We start from the raw sequence: 14509 nt of genomic DNA on the forward strand, positions 1-14509 counted from the left end.
TGTGACCTCGGTGTGCAGCAACCACTGCAAACAAACGTTTCCGGTAACTGTTGATCAGTCCTGCACGTCAGCTTGGAGGAATTTTAGCCCATCCCTCATTACAGTACAGTTTCATCTCTAGGATGTGGGTGGGTTTCCTCACATGAGCTGCTTGCTTCAGGTCCTTCCGCAGCATTTCTACTGGATCAAGGTCAGGACCTTGACTTGGCCATTCCAAAACATTGACTTTATTCTTCTTTAACCATCCTTTGGTAGAACGACTTGTGTGCTTAGGGTTGTTGTCTTGCTGCGCGGCCCACTTTCCTCTTGAGATCCAGTTTACGGACAGATGTGCTGACATTTTCTTTTAGAATTTGCTGGTATTATTCAGAACGCATTGTTCCATCAATGATGGCAAGCCGTCCTGGCCCAGATGCAGCGAAACAGGCCCAAACTGCAACGCTACCACCACCATTTTTCAGAAATGGGATACGGGTCTTATGCTGGAATGCGGTGTTTTCCTTCCCCCAAACATAACCCTTCTCATTTAAACCAAAAAGTTCTAGTTTGGTCTCACCTGTCCACAAAACGTTTTTTCAAGTAGCCTTGTGTCTTGTCCATGTGATCTTTAGCAAACTGCATGCAGGAAGCAATGTTCTTTACGGAAAGCAGTGGCTTTCTCCTTGCCATCCTGCCATGCACACCACTGTTGTTCAGTGTACTCATTATGGTGGACTCAGGAACATTGACATTTGCCTACGCGAGAGAGGCCTTTAGTGGCTTAGAAGTTACCCTGGGATCCGTTGTGACCTCGTGGACAATTACATGTCTTGCTCTTGGAGTGATCTTTGTTGGCTGACCACGCCTGGGGAGGGTAACCATGCTCGTGAATTTCCTTCATTTGTACACAATCTGTCTGACTGTGGATTGGTGGAGTCCAGGCGCTTTAGAGATACTTTTTCATCAACTTTTGCATTTTAATGTAAACAATCATATTTCGTAATATTTTGGGTCAGAAACATTTCATAGTACTATATTATGTGTAAATATGCGAAAAGAATCAAATTGGAGTAGGTCGGGCAACTGATTATATGAGTTTGTTAGAAAAACCACTTTCCTTTGCTCCTAGCGCCTTCTCGTTCGCTGTATAGCGTTTTGAGCGGATAAAGATCACAAGTGTGTAAGGGGACACAGAATGAATGGGAACTAGTTTTGTTATTGTACTTTTGATGAAAACTGACTTTCTAGACATAAAATGTCACTTTTTTCACCTTATCATACTTTTTCATCAACTTTTGCATTTTAATGTAAACAGTCATATTTCGTAATATTTTGGGTCAGAAACATTTCATAGTACTATATTATGTCTAACTAACTTGAGACGTGAACTGATCAAATGTGACGTGACAAAAGAAGAACGACTCGGATCGGGAGGTGAACTAACAGACTGCTAATGCTAAGCAATTAATCAATCATTTCTGTTTCTCATAATTCGGCCTCGGTTGCATTAGCCTATAGTTTATTTTTTATTCCAAATGTGATCAATGTTTGCGTAAGTACTAGAGGTGTTGGGGAGTTTAACATGTAACATTTTAACTTTATTCTGCTGAAATGAACGAAATGATGCAAAAAAGAGTCGTTCATTTTGCTGAACGAGATTCAAAGATCCGAGTCAGTAAAATGATCCGAACTGTCTTGTGTTAAGTATGCAAGTCTTTGAACGTAATTTATTTATATATATATATATATATATATATATATATATATATATATATATATAGATATATAGATATATATATATATATAGATATAGATATTCGGATATATATAGATATTCGGATAATGGAAGTCCACGTATTGATATGGAGTATTGATATCCACGTATTGATGGAGTTTACCTTGTTTTATTTTCATGAGAGATGATGAATTTCAGGACGTTGTACTGTATTTTTTTCCACCTTCTGATATTAATTCATCTTGTGTGATGACTAGTAAAGTTAAGATCGGTTCACTCATGCTGTTCTTAAGTCGCTGCGCTTGTGAGGATGTATGTGTGAAAGCACATTTAAAGTTTGTCTTTGTTTTTATATATATATATATATATATATATATATATATATATATATATATATAAAATAACCTCTCATTTTCTGATGCTCTTGCTTCCACTGTAATGCTCCCTGATTAGCTTTGCTTACAATATCAATATGTATATGAACCGCTGGCCATGAAATTTCTCAAGAGATTTGGTGAGAATCTATTACTCTGGTCCTGATCTTGCTTGTGTACACTGTTTATTACATTTTTGAATGACTTTTCTTTTCCTCATAGAATTACTTTAGGCACTGATAGAACTGTTCTGTAATGACGGAAGATCAGCGCAGAATTCACCAGACTTGTGTCGATGGACCTGAGCAAGTTCTTTTATGAGGGTCTTGACAAACACACCTCAAAGCTGCTGTATTTGTACCGCTCGAGGCGCCATGCAGACATCGCAGAAAGGAGTGCCATACTGGAGCGCCTGGATAAAAATGTGAGTAGGTTTATTTCAAGTGTACTTGTTTTGTAAATACTGTGGTCATTTCCTTTCTTGCTATTTCTCTTGTCCTGCATAATTTTTATATAAAACATTTGTACTTTTGAGGCATCAAATCACAGGAAGAGGGTTGCAGTACTGCTGGGGCTGCCACTGTCCATGCGGGAGAATCCATCTCAGTTCTTACAGATCTGTGAGGTAAGTGTCTGTGAGGAAAGTAAGATGTTGGAAGATATTCGGATAATGGAAGTCCACGTATTGATATGGAGTATTGATATCCACGTATTGATGGAGTTTACCTTGTTTTATTTTCATGAGAGATGATGAATTTCAGGACGTTGTACTGTATTTTTTTCCACCTTCTGATATTAATTCATCTTGTGTGATGACTAGTAAAGTTAAGATCGATTCACTCATGCTGTTCTTAAGTCGCTGCACTTGTGAGGATGTATGTGTGAAAGCACATTTTAAAGTTTGTCTTTGTTTTTAATACAGCACACAGATTCTGAAGAAGAGTTAATCAAGGGCGTGACTGTTGGAATCAGTACAGTTGTGGATGACGCGATGGACCCTATTCCGTGTGACTGCGGTGATGTAGCCCTTGTAATGGAAGAAGTTGTCGTTCTACGCAATCTTGGTGATGTACCAAATGCATTTGTCAACTTGATGGGATTGCTTTATGCACGTAACATAAACTACCCCACAAACTTCAAATACACCTTTGAGGTGATTCAGAGGCTGTTCATGAACATCGGAGCTGATGCCTGCAGTGCACGAGTACATTCACTTAAAAATAATCTGCTCAAGTAGAGATGGTGTTATGCATTTCTTGTAAGAGAGATTTCATGTGGTGTTGTGTTGTGTATGTTACAGTTTCTATACCTAAGCAGCATGACTTCAGTTTTGTTGTATATTTTCACCTTTAAACACTGGGCAATTGAAATGTAATGTTGTTAGGCAAAAACAGATTTCTGCTTGCTTTTTCTGTTTATTTTGAGAAATTCATGTAATTTCAAGTTCTGCTGACACCCGAGTCTGCTGACACGCACAGCCAAGCTCCGCCCATGCCCAAGGTTCACCTGGTAACCTCAGAGCCTCAGCTTCCCTGTTCAGCTGCGGTCGTCGCTCAGCCTCCCTGTTCAGCTGCTGTCGTCGCTCAGCCTCCCTACGCCGCCAAGAACACCGGGCAGTTTCCTGGCTCTGTTTGGGACATTCAGCCCAGGGGGCCGGGGCCGCCAATGAAGTGGGATGACTCATGGCACTCGGGAGGGGGGTTCTGTCACGATTCCCCCTTGAAGCAGCGTGCTCTAAGCGTGAATGTGCGAGCACCTGCTTTTCCGTTGTTGACTGTAATGACATCTGGACACGTGTGTTTTGTTTATGTTTCTGTCTCCTCCCTGTTCTGTCATTGGCTGGGATTTCACGTGGGTCTGAATTGCTCTCAGCTGCTAGCGGTTTAGACGCTGATCATGTCCGCATATATACTGCGCGCCTCCCAGCACACAACGCGGAAGATTAAATGTTTAGAGTTAGTTTAGCTCGTATCATAGTCATAGTCATAGTCATAGTCACGGTCCATGTTTAGAGTTAGTTCGCGCTGGATTATCCGCTTCCAGTCCCTCGTCATAGTTCGTTTCTTGTTTTGTTTATCGACCCTGTTTTCCGTGACCACGACCTAGATTCCTGCCTTGCCCCGTGTACGCTTGTTTGCCAATCGCCTGACCTCTTGCATGTTTATGGATTACGTTTTGGATCACGTTTTGGATTTGTCTGCCTGTCCCTCTTTCAAATAAACAACTGTTCATCCTGCACTTGCATCCGTCCTATCTCTGCTCCGTCACGATACGTGACGGTGACCTGCTCCAATATGACATTTTGTACATAATATACTTTGCAGGTTTCTGATGTAAAATGATACGAAATAGGATTGTTTACATTAAAATCCATTATATGATGATAATGTATGATAAAGGGGAAAATGTGAGATTTGCAGTCTAGAAAGTCACTTTTCCTCAAAAGTGCCCTGACAAAGCGTGTTTTCATTCCTCCTGTGTGTGCAGACACACGGGGGCGCTACACTGGCTTAAATCACTATACAGTGAGTTTCACGCCGCTGGGAGCAAGGGAAAATAGTTTTTCTAACAAATTCATTATCATATGTTTCACATGTTCATGATTTAATATGATTCTTTGACATGTTTCTGACTCAATATTAGATGTTTAACTTGTTTACATAAAACCCACCCCATTTCTCCAAAAGATGTTTTTTATTATTATTATTTAATTAAGTTATTTTTATTTTTGCTCATGCAGTATAAAAGAACAAAGTAATGGTACTTAAAAAAAAAAAGTAAATGGTTATTATATCAACAACAAAAAATCAAATGTAACAGATGTGCATTGTAAAGGTTTCAGCTCTACTCAGTGAAAATGGAGGGGACATAACAGGTCTTAATACAGATTATAACCCAGATCTAAGTCTAATCAACACTTACATCTAACCACAAAGTTACGTTGACGCTGACGTGAGGAACGGATGCAGGAGTAACAGAAGTGGGTGGGCTTGTCGTAGTGCATGGTCTTCTTATAGGAGATCCTCACGGGGGTTGGTCTTATAGGAGATAGCCTCCTCACGGGGGTTGGTCTTATAGGAGATAGCCTCCTCACGGGGTCGGTCTTCTTATAGGAGATAGCCTCCTCACGGGGGTCGGTCTTCTTATAGGAGATAGCCTCCTCACGGGGGTCGGTCTTCTTATAGGAGATAGCCTCCTCACGGGGGTCGGTCTTCTTATAGGAGATGTTCTTCTTAAAAGGGATGAGAATCTCAAAAAGGGGATGGGCTTCTAAAAGGGGGTGTGATTCTCAAAGGGGATGGGCTTATTACAGGAAAGGGTGTGATTCTTAGAGCAGATAGGCCTGGTAAAGGGGACGGGCTTCTCGAAGGACTTCTAAAAGGCACCTCATGCTCATCACCACCATTTTGCTCCTCCTCATGCTGGTCAGGCATGTGGACGTCATCCTCGTAGTCACTCTCCACGGTGTTGTAGTACAGCTCGTCGGCAGCAAACGGCGGATCAGAAGATGTATCCTCCCTCCGTGTTCCTGTATCAAAAGAGATGAAGAGACAGTGAGACACATCTGCACGTCTCGTAAAAGAAACCAGAAAATCCTCCCTCTAAACTGTCCTTTTCACAAAACGTATTTACACAAGTTAATGGTAAATTACTGTCATCTTCCTATAACGGTGCATACATCCTCAGTATCTCCATTATAGCTGCATGTAGAGGTGTTCGATACGGGTGTCACAGTGTCACGACTTCACTGTTAGTCACGGCATATAATCACACACTTACCTCACTGCTCACTTTCCCCCTTGCCAACAAACAGAATAAAACACATTTCTGTCTATTACTGTTTTTTTCTGATCTCTAACGGTTCTTATCCCTTTTATGTCCATCTGTGGCTCCCCAAAAACTCTTCCCACCCTCTTTCTCCTAAATCACACAACTCCTAACTTCATCACACATCGACGGCTATGAAGAACAAATCATCGCTGACCAGAATTAAACCAAACTACTTTATATTTTGCCTAAGCAGCACTGCACACTGGTCAGATTTATGATTATTTATTTATTTATTGCTCAGTCAGCTGCATTTCCTCACAGCAGCTCTCTCTCTCTCGCTCTCACTCTCGCTCTCTCTCTCTCTCTCTCTCAGCTTATAACAACTTTAACAATACTTTTCATTCTCAAAAATATCTTAGAAACAAGAACAATTAGGAAATTTTATTTGCTTTAGTTAAATTCTATACGATTATACTATTCACTGTAGCAAACTTTAGTTAAACTTGTAGTAAACTTTAATATAGAAATAGCTGACTTTTCTACCAAGATAGTAAACACAAAACCAAACTGTTTCATATATCTGATTAAAATTTTTATATATATATATATATATATATATATATATATATATATATATATATATATATATATATACACACAACACACACACACAGTATCTCACAAAAGTGAGTACACCCCTCACATTTTTGTAATTATTTGATGATATCTTTTGATGTGACAACACTGAAGAAATGACACTTTGCTACAATGTAAAGTAGTGAGTGTACAGCTTGTGTAACAGTGTAAATTTGCTGTCCCCTCAAAATAACTCAACACACAGCCATTAATGTCTAAACCGCTGGCAACAAAAGTGAGTACACCCCTAAGTGAAAATGTCCAAATTGGGTCCAAAGTGTCAATATTTTGTAATATATTGTTAATATATTTTTAGAGATGAAACTGTACTGTAATGAGGGATGGGCTAAAATTCCTCCAAGCTGACGTGCAGGACTGATCAACAGTTACCGGAAACGTTTGTTTGCAGTGGTTGCTGCACACCGAGGTCACACCAGATACTGAAAGCAAAGGTTCACATACTTTTGCCACTCACAGGTATGCAATACTGGATCATTTTCATCAATAAATAACTGACCATCTGTAGTGTTTTTGTCTGGTTTCTGTAATTAGGTTCTCTTTATCTACTTTTGATACTTGTGTGAAAATCTTACGATGTTTTAGGTCCCAGTAATGAAGATGTATAGAAAGCTCTAAAGGGTTCACAAACTTTCAAGCACCACCGTAAGTGGGATGTAAGGTCATGGCAGAAGAGCTCTTCCGCAAACACTACCGATGTGACCGTGGAGCATGGGGTCTTAAGCCTAGACGAATCGCGTCCAAAAGACCACGCCTTAGCTCTGTCTTCAGCTGGAAATGGTTAGATGTCTCCGCCAGAGCCGGTTAAGCGAAAGGCACTTGAGTCTCACAACAGCCCATTTGTCGCGCCCATGCCAGGTTTCTTGTTGTCCGGCCGAGTGGTCCAAGGCGCTGGATTTAGGCTCCAGTCTCTTCGGGGGCGTGGGTTCAAATCCCACCGCTGCCACGGTCGTTAGCTTGCGGTGGGTGATGTCTCGTCTCCAAAGGCTTTGCACAGGTTTTTCTCCCACGCTTTCATGCTATACACCACGTAGCATGCTGCCTCACGAACGTCGCAATTCATGCCCCCCTTTTCCACAGTCGTTGTGTATATCCAGGTAAGGATAAAAGTTACATTTCCATCCATCCATCTTCTATACCGCGTAATCCTACTCAGGGTCACGTGTAAAAGTTACATTTTCCAAAGAAATTTAACTCGCTGGGACGGGCAGTCCATAGGTAGTCGGTACCTAGCCGCCCAAGGATTGGATTGCATTGCGACGGCTCGACTATGGAGTTGTCCCGTTCTGTGAGACCTTTGGGCCGTCTCGCCGCATCGTCACCCTTCAGTTTATATGACGGCACAGCTCATACCCCAAGACTTGAATCAAATCTATTTGAGAAGCAGTCATCTAGTCGGCGAACACGAAACCCTCATTTGCATAGTTTTCGTTAAACAGGGCGGGCCTCGGGCGAGGTGGCCGAGAGGTTAAGGCGATGGACTGCTAATCTGTTGTGCTCTGCACGCGTGGGTTCGAATCCCATCCTCGTCGCAAGCTTCTCACTTTGCCTCCGCTTTCCAGCAATGTCTGGCTTTGTTGCAGTCTGTCTCACACCTACAAGGCCTACAACCGGGAAGCTTTGTACAGGTCCCTGAGCTGGCACTAGAGAGGGTGGAGAAATGTGAAGAGCTAGCACTGTGGCTACGTGTTTCGCGACCGTGAGCTGTATTTCAATGCTTTTTGGCCACAGCTGCTGTAAGGCTCTTGCGTCTCTGGAGGTCCGTCAACGCAGAACGCATTCCGCAGTCCAGACGACAGGGGCAAAGAACCTGCACCGAAACCTCTTTTTTGCTCCACACACCGGGATGTAATTTCATACGCGTGAGCTATGTCAGCAAGAGGTTAAGGTGATGAGCTGCCAATCCGCTGTGCACAGCCCATGTGGGTTTGGACCCTATTTTTCTTGTAAAGACCTTGCTTAAGCGCATTCTGTAAAGGAAGCGTGCGTGGTGCAGACACTGTTGGCGTCTGCATGAGCAGTTAGTCTGAAGGGGAAATTAGGGTCAGGTGTTTTCAATCAACGGGATGACAATCAGGTGTGAGTGAGCACCCTGTCTTATTTGAAGAACGGGGATCTATCAAAGTCTGATCTTCACAACACATGTTTGTGGAAGTGTATCATGGTATGAAAAAAGGAAGTTTGTGAGGATCTCAGAAAAAGAGTTGTTGATGCTCATCAGGCTGGAAAAGTTCCAAAAAAAAAAAAAATCTCTAAAGCGCCTGGACTCCCACCAATCCACAGTCAGACAGATTGTGTACAAATGAAGGAAATTCACGAGCATGGTTACCCTCCCCAGGCGTGGTCAGCCAACAAAGATCACTCCAAGAGCAAGACATGTAATTGTCCACGAGGTCACAACGGATCCCAGGGTAACTTCTAAGCCACTAAAGGCCTCTCTCGCGTAGGCAAATGTCAATGTTCCTGAGTCCAGCATAATGAGTACACTGAACAACAGTGGTGTGCATGGCAGGATGGCAAGGAGAAAGCCACTGTTTCCATAAAGAACATTGCTTCCTGCATGCAGTTTGCTAAAGATCACATGGACAAGACACAAGGCTACTCGAAAAAACGTTTTGTGGACAGGTGAGACCAAACTAGAACTTTTTGGTTTAAATGAGAAGGGTTATGTTTGGGGGAAGGAAAACACCGCATTCCAGCATAAGACCGGTATCCCATTTCTGAAAAATGGTGGTGGTAGCGTTGCAGTTTGGGCCTGTTTCGCTGCATCTGGGCCAGGACGGCTTGCCATCATTGATGGAACAATGCATTCTGACTAATACCAGCAAATTCTAAAAGAAAATGTCAGCACATCTGTCCGTAAACTGGATCTCAAGAGGAAAGTGGGCCGCGCAGCAAGACAACAACCCTAAGCACACAAGTCGTTCTACCAAAGGATGGTTAAAGAAGAATAAAGTCAATGTTTTGGAATGGCCAAGTCAAGGTCCTGACCTTGATCCAGTAGAAATGCTGCGGAAGGACCTGAAGCAAGCAGCTCATGTGAGGAAACCCACCCACATCCTAGAGATGAAACTGTACTGTAATGAGGGATGGGCTAAAATTCCTCCAAGCTGACGTGCAGGACTGATCAACAGTTACCGGAAACGTTTGTTTGCAGTGGTTGCTGCACACCGAGGTCACACCAGATACTGAAAGCAAAGGTTCACATACTTTTGCCACTCACAGGTATGCAATACTGGATCATTTTCATCAATAAATAACTGACCATCTGTAGTGTTTTTGTCTGGTTTCTGTAATTAGGTTCTCTTTATCTACTTTTGATACTTGTGTGAAAATCTTACGATGTTTTAGCTCCCGGTAATGAAGATGTATAGAAAGCTCTAAAGGGTTCACAAACTTTCAAGCACCACCGTAAGTGGGATGTAAGGTCGTGGCAGAAGAGCTCTTCCGCAAACACTACCGATGTGACCGTGGAGCATGGGGTCTTAAGCCTAGACGAATCGCGTCCAAAAGACCACGCCTTAGCTCTGTCTTCAGCTGGAAATGGTTAGATGTCTCCGCCAGAGCCGGTTAAGCGAAAGGCACTTGAGTCTCACAACAGCCCATTTGTCGCGCCCATGCCAGATTTCTTGTCGTCCGGCGGAATGACCCGGTCACCTTCTTACCACGAACGGGTTTACCACCACGCCGGCCTGCGGGTAGCGTGGCCGAGTGGTCCAAGGCGCTGGATTTAGGCTCCAGTCTCTTCGGGGGCGTGGGTTCAAATCCCACCGCTACCACGGTCGTTAGCTTGCGGTGGGTGATGTCTCGTCTCCAAAGGCTTTGCCCAGGTTTTTCTCCCACGCTTTCATGCTATACACCACGTAGCATGCTGCCTCACGAACGTCGCAATTCATGCCCCCCTTTTCCACAGTCGTTGTGTATATCCAGGTAAGGATAAAAGTTACATTTCCATCCATCCATCTTCTATACCGCGTAATCCTACTCAGGGTCACGGGTAAAAGTTACATTTTCCAAAGAAATTTAACTCGCTGGGACGGGCAGTCCATAGGTAGTCGGTACCTAGCCGCCCAAGGATTGGATTGCATTGCGACGGCTCGACTATGGAGTTGTCCCGTTCTGTGAGACCTTTGGGCCGTCTCGCCGCATCGTCACCCTTCAGTTTATATGACGGCACAGCTCATACCCCAAGACTTGAATCAAATCTATTTGAGAAGCAGTCATCTAGTCGGCGAACACGAAACCCTCATTTGCATAGTTTTCGTTAAACAGGGCGGGCCTCGGACGAGGTGGCCGAGAGGTTAAGGCGATGGACTGCTAATCCGTTGTGCTCTGCACGCGTGGGTTCGAATCCCATCCTCGTCGCAAGCTTCTCACTTTGCCTCCTCTTTCCAGCAATGTCTGGCTTTGTTGCAATCTGTCTCACACCTACAAGGCCTACAACCGGGAAGCTTTGTACAGGTCCCTGAGCTGGCACTAGAGAGGGTGGAGAAATGTGAAGAGCTAGCACTGTGGCTACGTGTTTCGCGACTGTGAGCTGTATTTCAATGCTTTTTGGCCACAGCTGCTGTAAGGCTCTTGCGTCTCTGGAGGTCCGTCAACGCAGAACGCATTCCGCAGTCCAGACGACAGGGGCAAAGAACCTGCACCGAAACCTCTTTTTTGCTCCGCACACCGGGATGTAATTTCATACGCGTGAGCTATGTCAGCAAGAGGTTAAGGTGATGAGCTGCCTATCCGCTGTGCACAGCCCATGTGGGTTTGGACCCTATTTTTCTTGTAAAGACCTTGCTTAAGCGCATCCTGTAAAGGAAGCGTGCATGGTGCAGACACTGTTGGCGTCTGCATGAGCAGTTAGTCTGAAGGGGAAATTAGGGTCAGGTGTTTTCAATCAACGGGATGACATTCAGGTGTGAGTGAGCACCCTGTCTTATTTGAAGAAGTGCATGGACTCCACCAATTCACAGTCAGACTGATTGTGTAGAAATGAAGGAAAATCAATCAATAAATCAATCAGTCAGTCAGATGTTTGCTTATACTATTTAAATAGGCCCCATTTGGTGGCATCTGTTGCTTACAGCCATACCACTCTGACAAAGCCTGATCTCAGAAGCAAAGCAAAGTTGGGCCTGGTTAGTTATTGGTTGGGAGACTGAATGGGACTACTAGGTGCTGTAAGCTTTTCATTTAGATAAGTGTTTTAAGCACTTTACTTTCTCCTGACATTGAAGAATATTCATTACTACACCAAAGCAGCCTCCAATTCCTACAGTTTTCTCCCATACATGATAGATGAACTCTAGTGCTACCTAGAACAACCTCCTGGAACTGATCAACTTTATTAAAATCCGGTGGAATTGGGCCATTTTCATGTTGTTTTTCAAGACAATTTTCATATCCAAATGTTCAGCAATTACCATGAAACAGTCCATTTCTGAAAGTCTCCGTATAACCTGTTATAGGAGATGGTGTGGAGTTCTCAAATAAAAATTTTTTATTTATCCCAGGAAGTTTTCAAACAGAAACCCAGACAAGAACTCAAGGCTTCCATGTTTTTTGACATCCTCAGAAAGATGGGTTAGCCCATGTACATTGTAGATAACAAATTCAGGACCATACAACTCACTAAAATGCTTTACAAATGACACTAGCAAACTGTGAGCAAAGTCATTAAGAATTATACAAAGAGTGGATTGGAGAGTATAAAGATAGCAACAGATAATTAAAATTGCTGTACATTGGTTATGACAACACATCAAGAAGAACCACTGGACTTGTGTATAACAGAAACTGTCGCAATTTTGTTGCTTTCCACCTCAGTCTTTCTGAGAATTGCCTGGGTTTCCTAGCAAAGTCCTCAGGAATATAACGTCTCAAGCTAACAAGTGTGTCTGAGATTATAACACTTTGGCGAGCAGACAAATGACAACATAAAGGCCCTGAAGCAAGCCATAAGTCCAGCAGTTTTCACATAACACCAAGACATACAAGGTGCATGTAATCATGTGGAAAGCATGATACCATGCCAATTCCTGCAGCTTTTAAAAGAGATGTTTCAGTATGATGGTCTTCATCAGACATGTTGATAAAAGACTCATCAGTCCTACGTGGGCTGTTGATCTCAGGAAAGGTCATTCTATGGTTGATGTACACACCAGACTGGATGCACTTGTCACAACCTGAATAACCAGTATGTGATTTAATTCCCTTTATAAAAGCTCTAGCTGGAGCATCACACAGGATAGATGTGACATTTAGGAAAAATTGCTTCCCATTTATGGCAAATCCCTTGCTTAACCCTTGCAGTTCACTGACTAGATCTTTCAAATTCATCAGTTTGTGATGTTGGCTTTGATTTACCACAGAACAGAGCAATGACAACTGGTTTCTTAGTATAACCCTGCAGTAACCCTATAATTGGCCAAAACTACAAAGACGAACTTTTAAACAGTGGTAAGACATCCATGTTCAGTTGAAGTTCGAATTCATACTTCTCTAGAACAATAGACCAGATTCTTTCCATGGTTTTGGACAAAGCTTTAAGAATACCAACATAATGATATGTGCCACCAGCAACACTTTGGATATTAGATGAAGTTATCTCGTCATCTTGCACTGCAGCACCAAAATCATTTTCTCCTAAATGACTTCCAAATGAAGTGAGCATTACATTGACCTTTTTTACTACTCTTTTTCTAACATTCCATCCATCCATATTTTTGTAATGACCTGTCTGGTGCTGGTTCCAGTGTTGACTGTCGCACATTTAAAATCTGTATCCCGTGTTTATATGTTTCTGTAAAGCTGCTTTGAGGCAACGTCTATTGTTAAAAAACGCTATACAAATAAAATGGAACTGAATTGAAGTAACAGCGTGGTTTTGTACAACCAAGAATATAAGTCTGTCTCCTTTTCCCTTTCCTTATCGACAGTAGGAAATAGAACATACACATACAAATATAATATTTGTACACATGCAAGACCATATAAGGCTGCTTCAGTTAAAAAAAAGGGGGGGGGGGGTCAATTAAAATGAAATATGCAATTACCCATTATATTCTTGGTTTTAACTAGAGATGCACCGATGTATCGGCCGATACCGAAAGGCTATTTTTCATCTATCCATAATTTAAAAATATCTGATAATCCGACAGCACAAAAACTCTAGAAATTACTCAGAAAGTATTGGAGTTTATGGCGCTTGATGATCAACCATGCTCTGTAGTGAAGGACATGGGATTTCAGCGACTGGTAAAACACCTTGAGCCTCGCTACACTTTACCGAGTCGGCGTCATTTCACATTCGTCTGCTTACCGGAGTTATACAACCGTATGGCAGATCATATTCACGAGCTTCTTCATAACCACTCCGCGATGAACTTCACAACAGATGTTTGGTCTTCAGATGTAAGCCTGACGAGTACGCTTAGTCTCACTGCTCAGTGGCTCCATTGTGACTTTAAACTTAAAGTCTTGCTTCATGCACAAGAACTTCCCGGTTCTCACACTTCATAAGAAGCACCCGAATCGCGTTGTAAATCGCGCTGCTCGCAGGTGAACTCTCGCGATACTCATGGGCAGAACGCGAACTCACATTCCTGCTTCTTAAAGGGCCAGCGGAACATTTTATCCCTAGATGAGAAGGACATCTGTGCATACTGCATGGACAATACACTTAATTAAGGGCTTTAATAACCAGTTTCACAATTGGAAGGTTGTCTTCTTTTTCACCTGGTTATTTATATATAAAAATATAAAGTATTTAGCATGTTTGTATTTAGTTACTTCTGTTTCTAAATAAATAAGCATTATGTAATCAAATCACAAGTCTGTTTTGATTTAATGGTCAGAAGCTATACTATTTGACGAATAACCTAAAATCACAAACATGATACTTGTAAATAAAATCATTTCATATATGCAATTTATTAGATCCTTAAAGTAAAAAGAAAGCTAAATAGTGAAAAATATAATTGTTGGATTTATGCGAATGGAT

The 14509-nt window shown here is 42.4% G+C and overlaps 3 non-coding genes across 3 annotated transcripts; all 3 read left to right on the forward strand.

Annotated features, from left to right (window-relative positions):
- Positions 1-7963: 7963 nt before the first annotated feature.
- trnas-gcu (transfer RNA serine (anticodon GCU)) lies at positions 7964-8045 on the forward strand. The gene has a single exon. It is a non-coding gene; the product is annotated as a tRNA-Ser (tRNA).
- A 2165-nt stretch (positions 8046-10210) lies between these two features.
- On the forward strand, positions 10211-10292 carry trnal-uag (transfer RNA leucine (anticodon UAG)). Its single transcript has one exon. It is a non-coding gene; the product is annotated as a tRNA-Leu (tRNA).
- Positions 10293-10796: 504 nt separating this feature from the next.
- trnas-gcu (transfer RNA serine (anticodon GCU)) lies at positions 10797-10878 on the forward strand. Its single transcript has one exon. It is a non-coding gene; the product is annotated as a tRNA-Ser (tRNA).
- Positions 10879-14509: the final 3631 nt, after the last annotated feature.

Source organism: Ictalurus punctatus, unplaced genomic scaffold (assembly GCF_001660625.3).
Source record: "Ictalurus punctatus breed USDA103 unplaced genomic scaffold, Coco_2.0 Super-Scaffold_100, whole genome shotgun sequence".
NCBI classification, from domain to species: domain Eukaryota; kingdom Metazoa; phylum Chordata; class Actinopteri; order Siluriformes; family Ictaluridae; genus Ictalurus; species Ictalurus punctatus.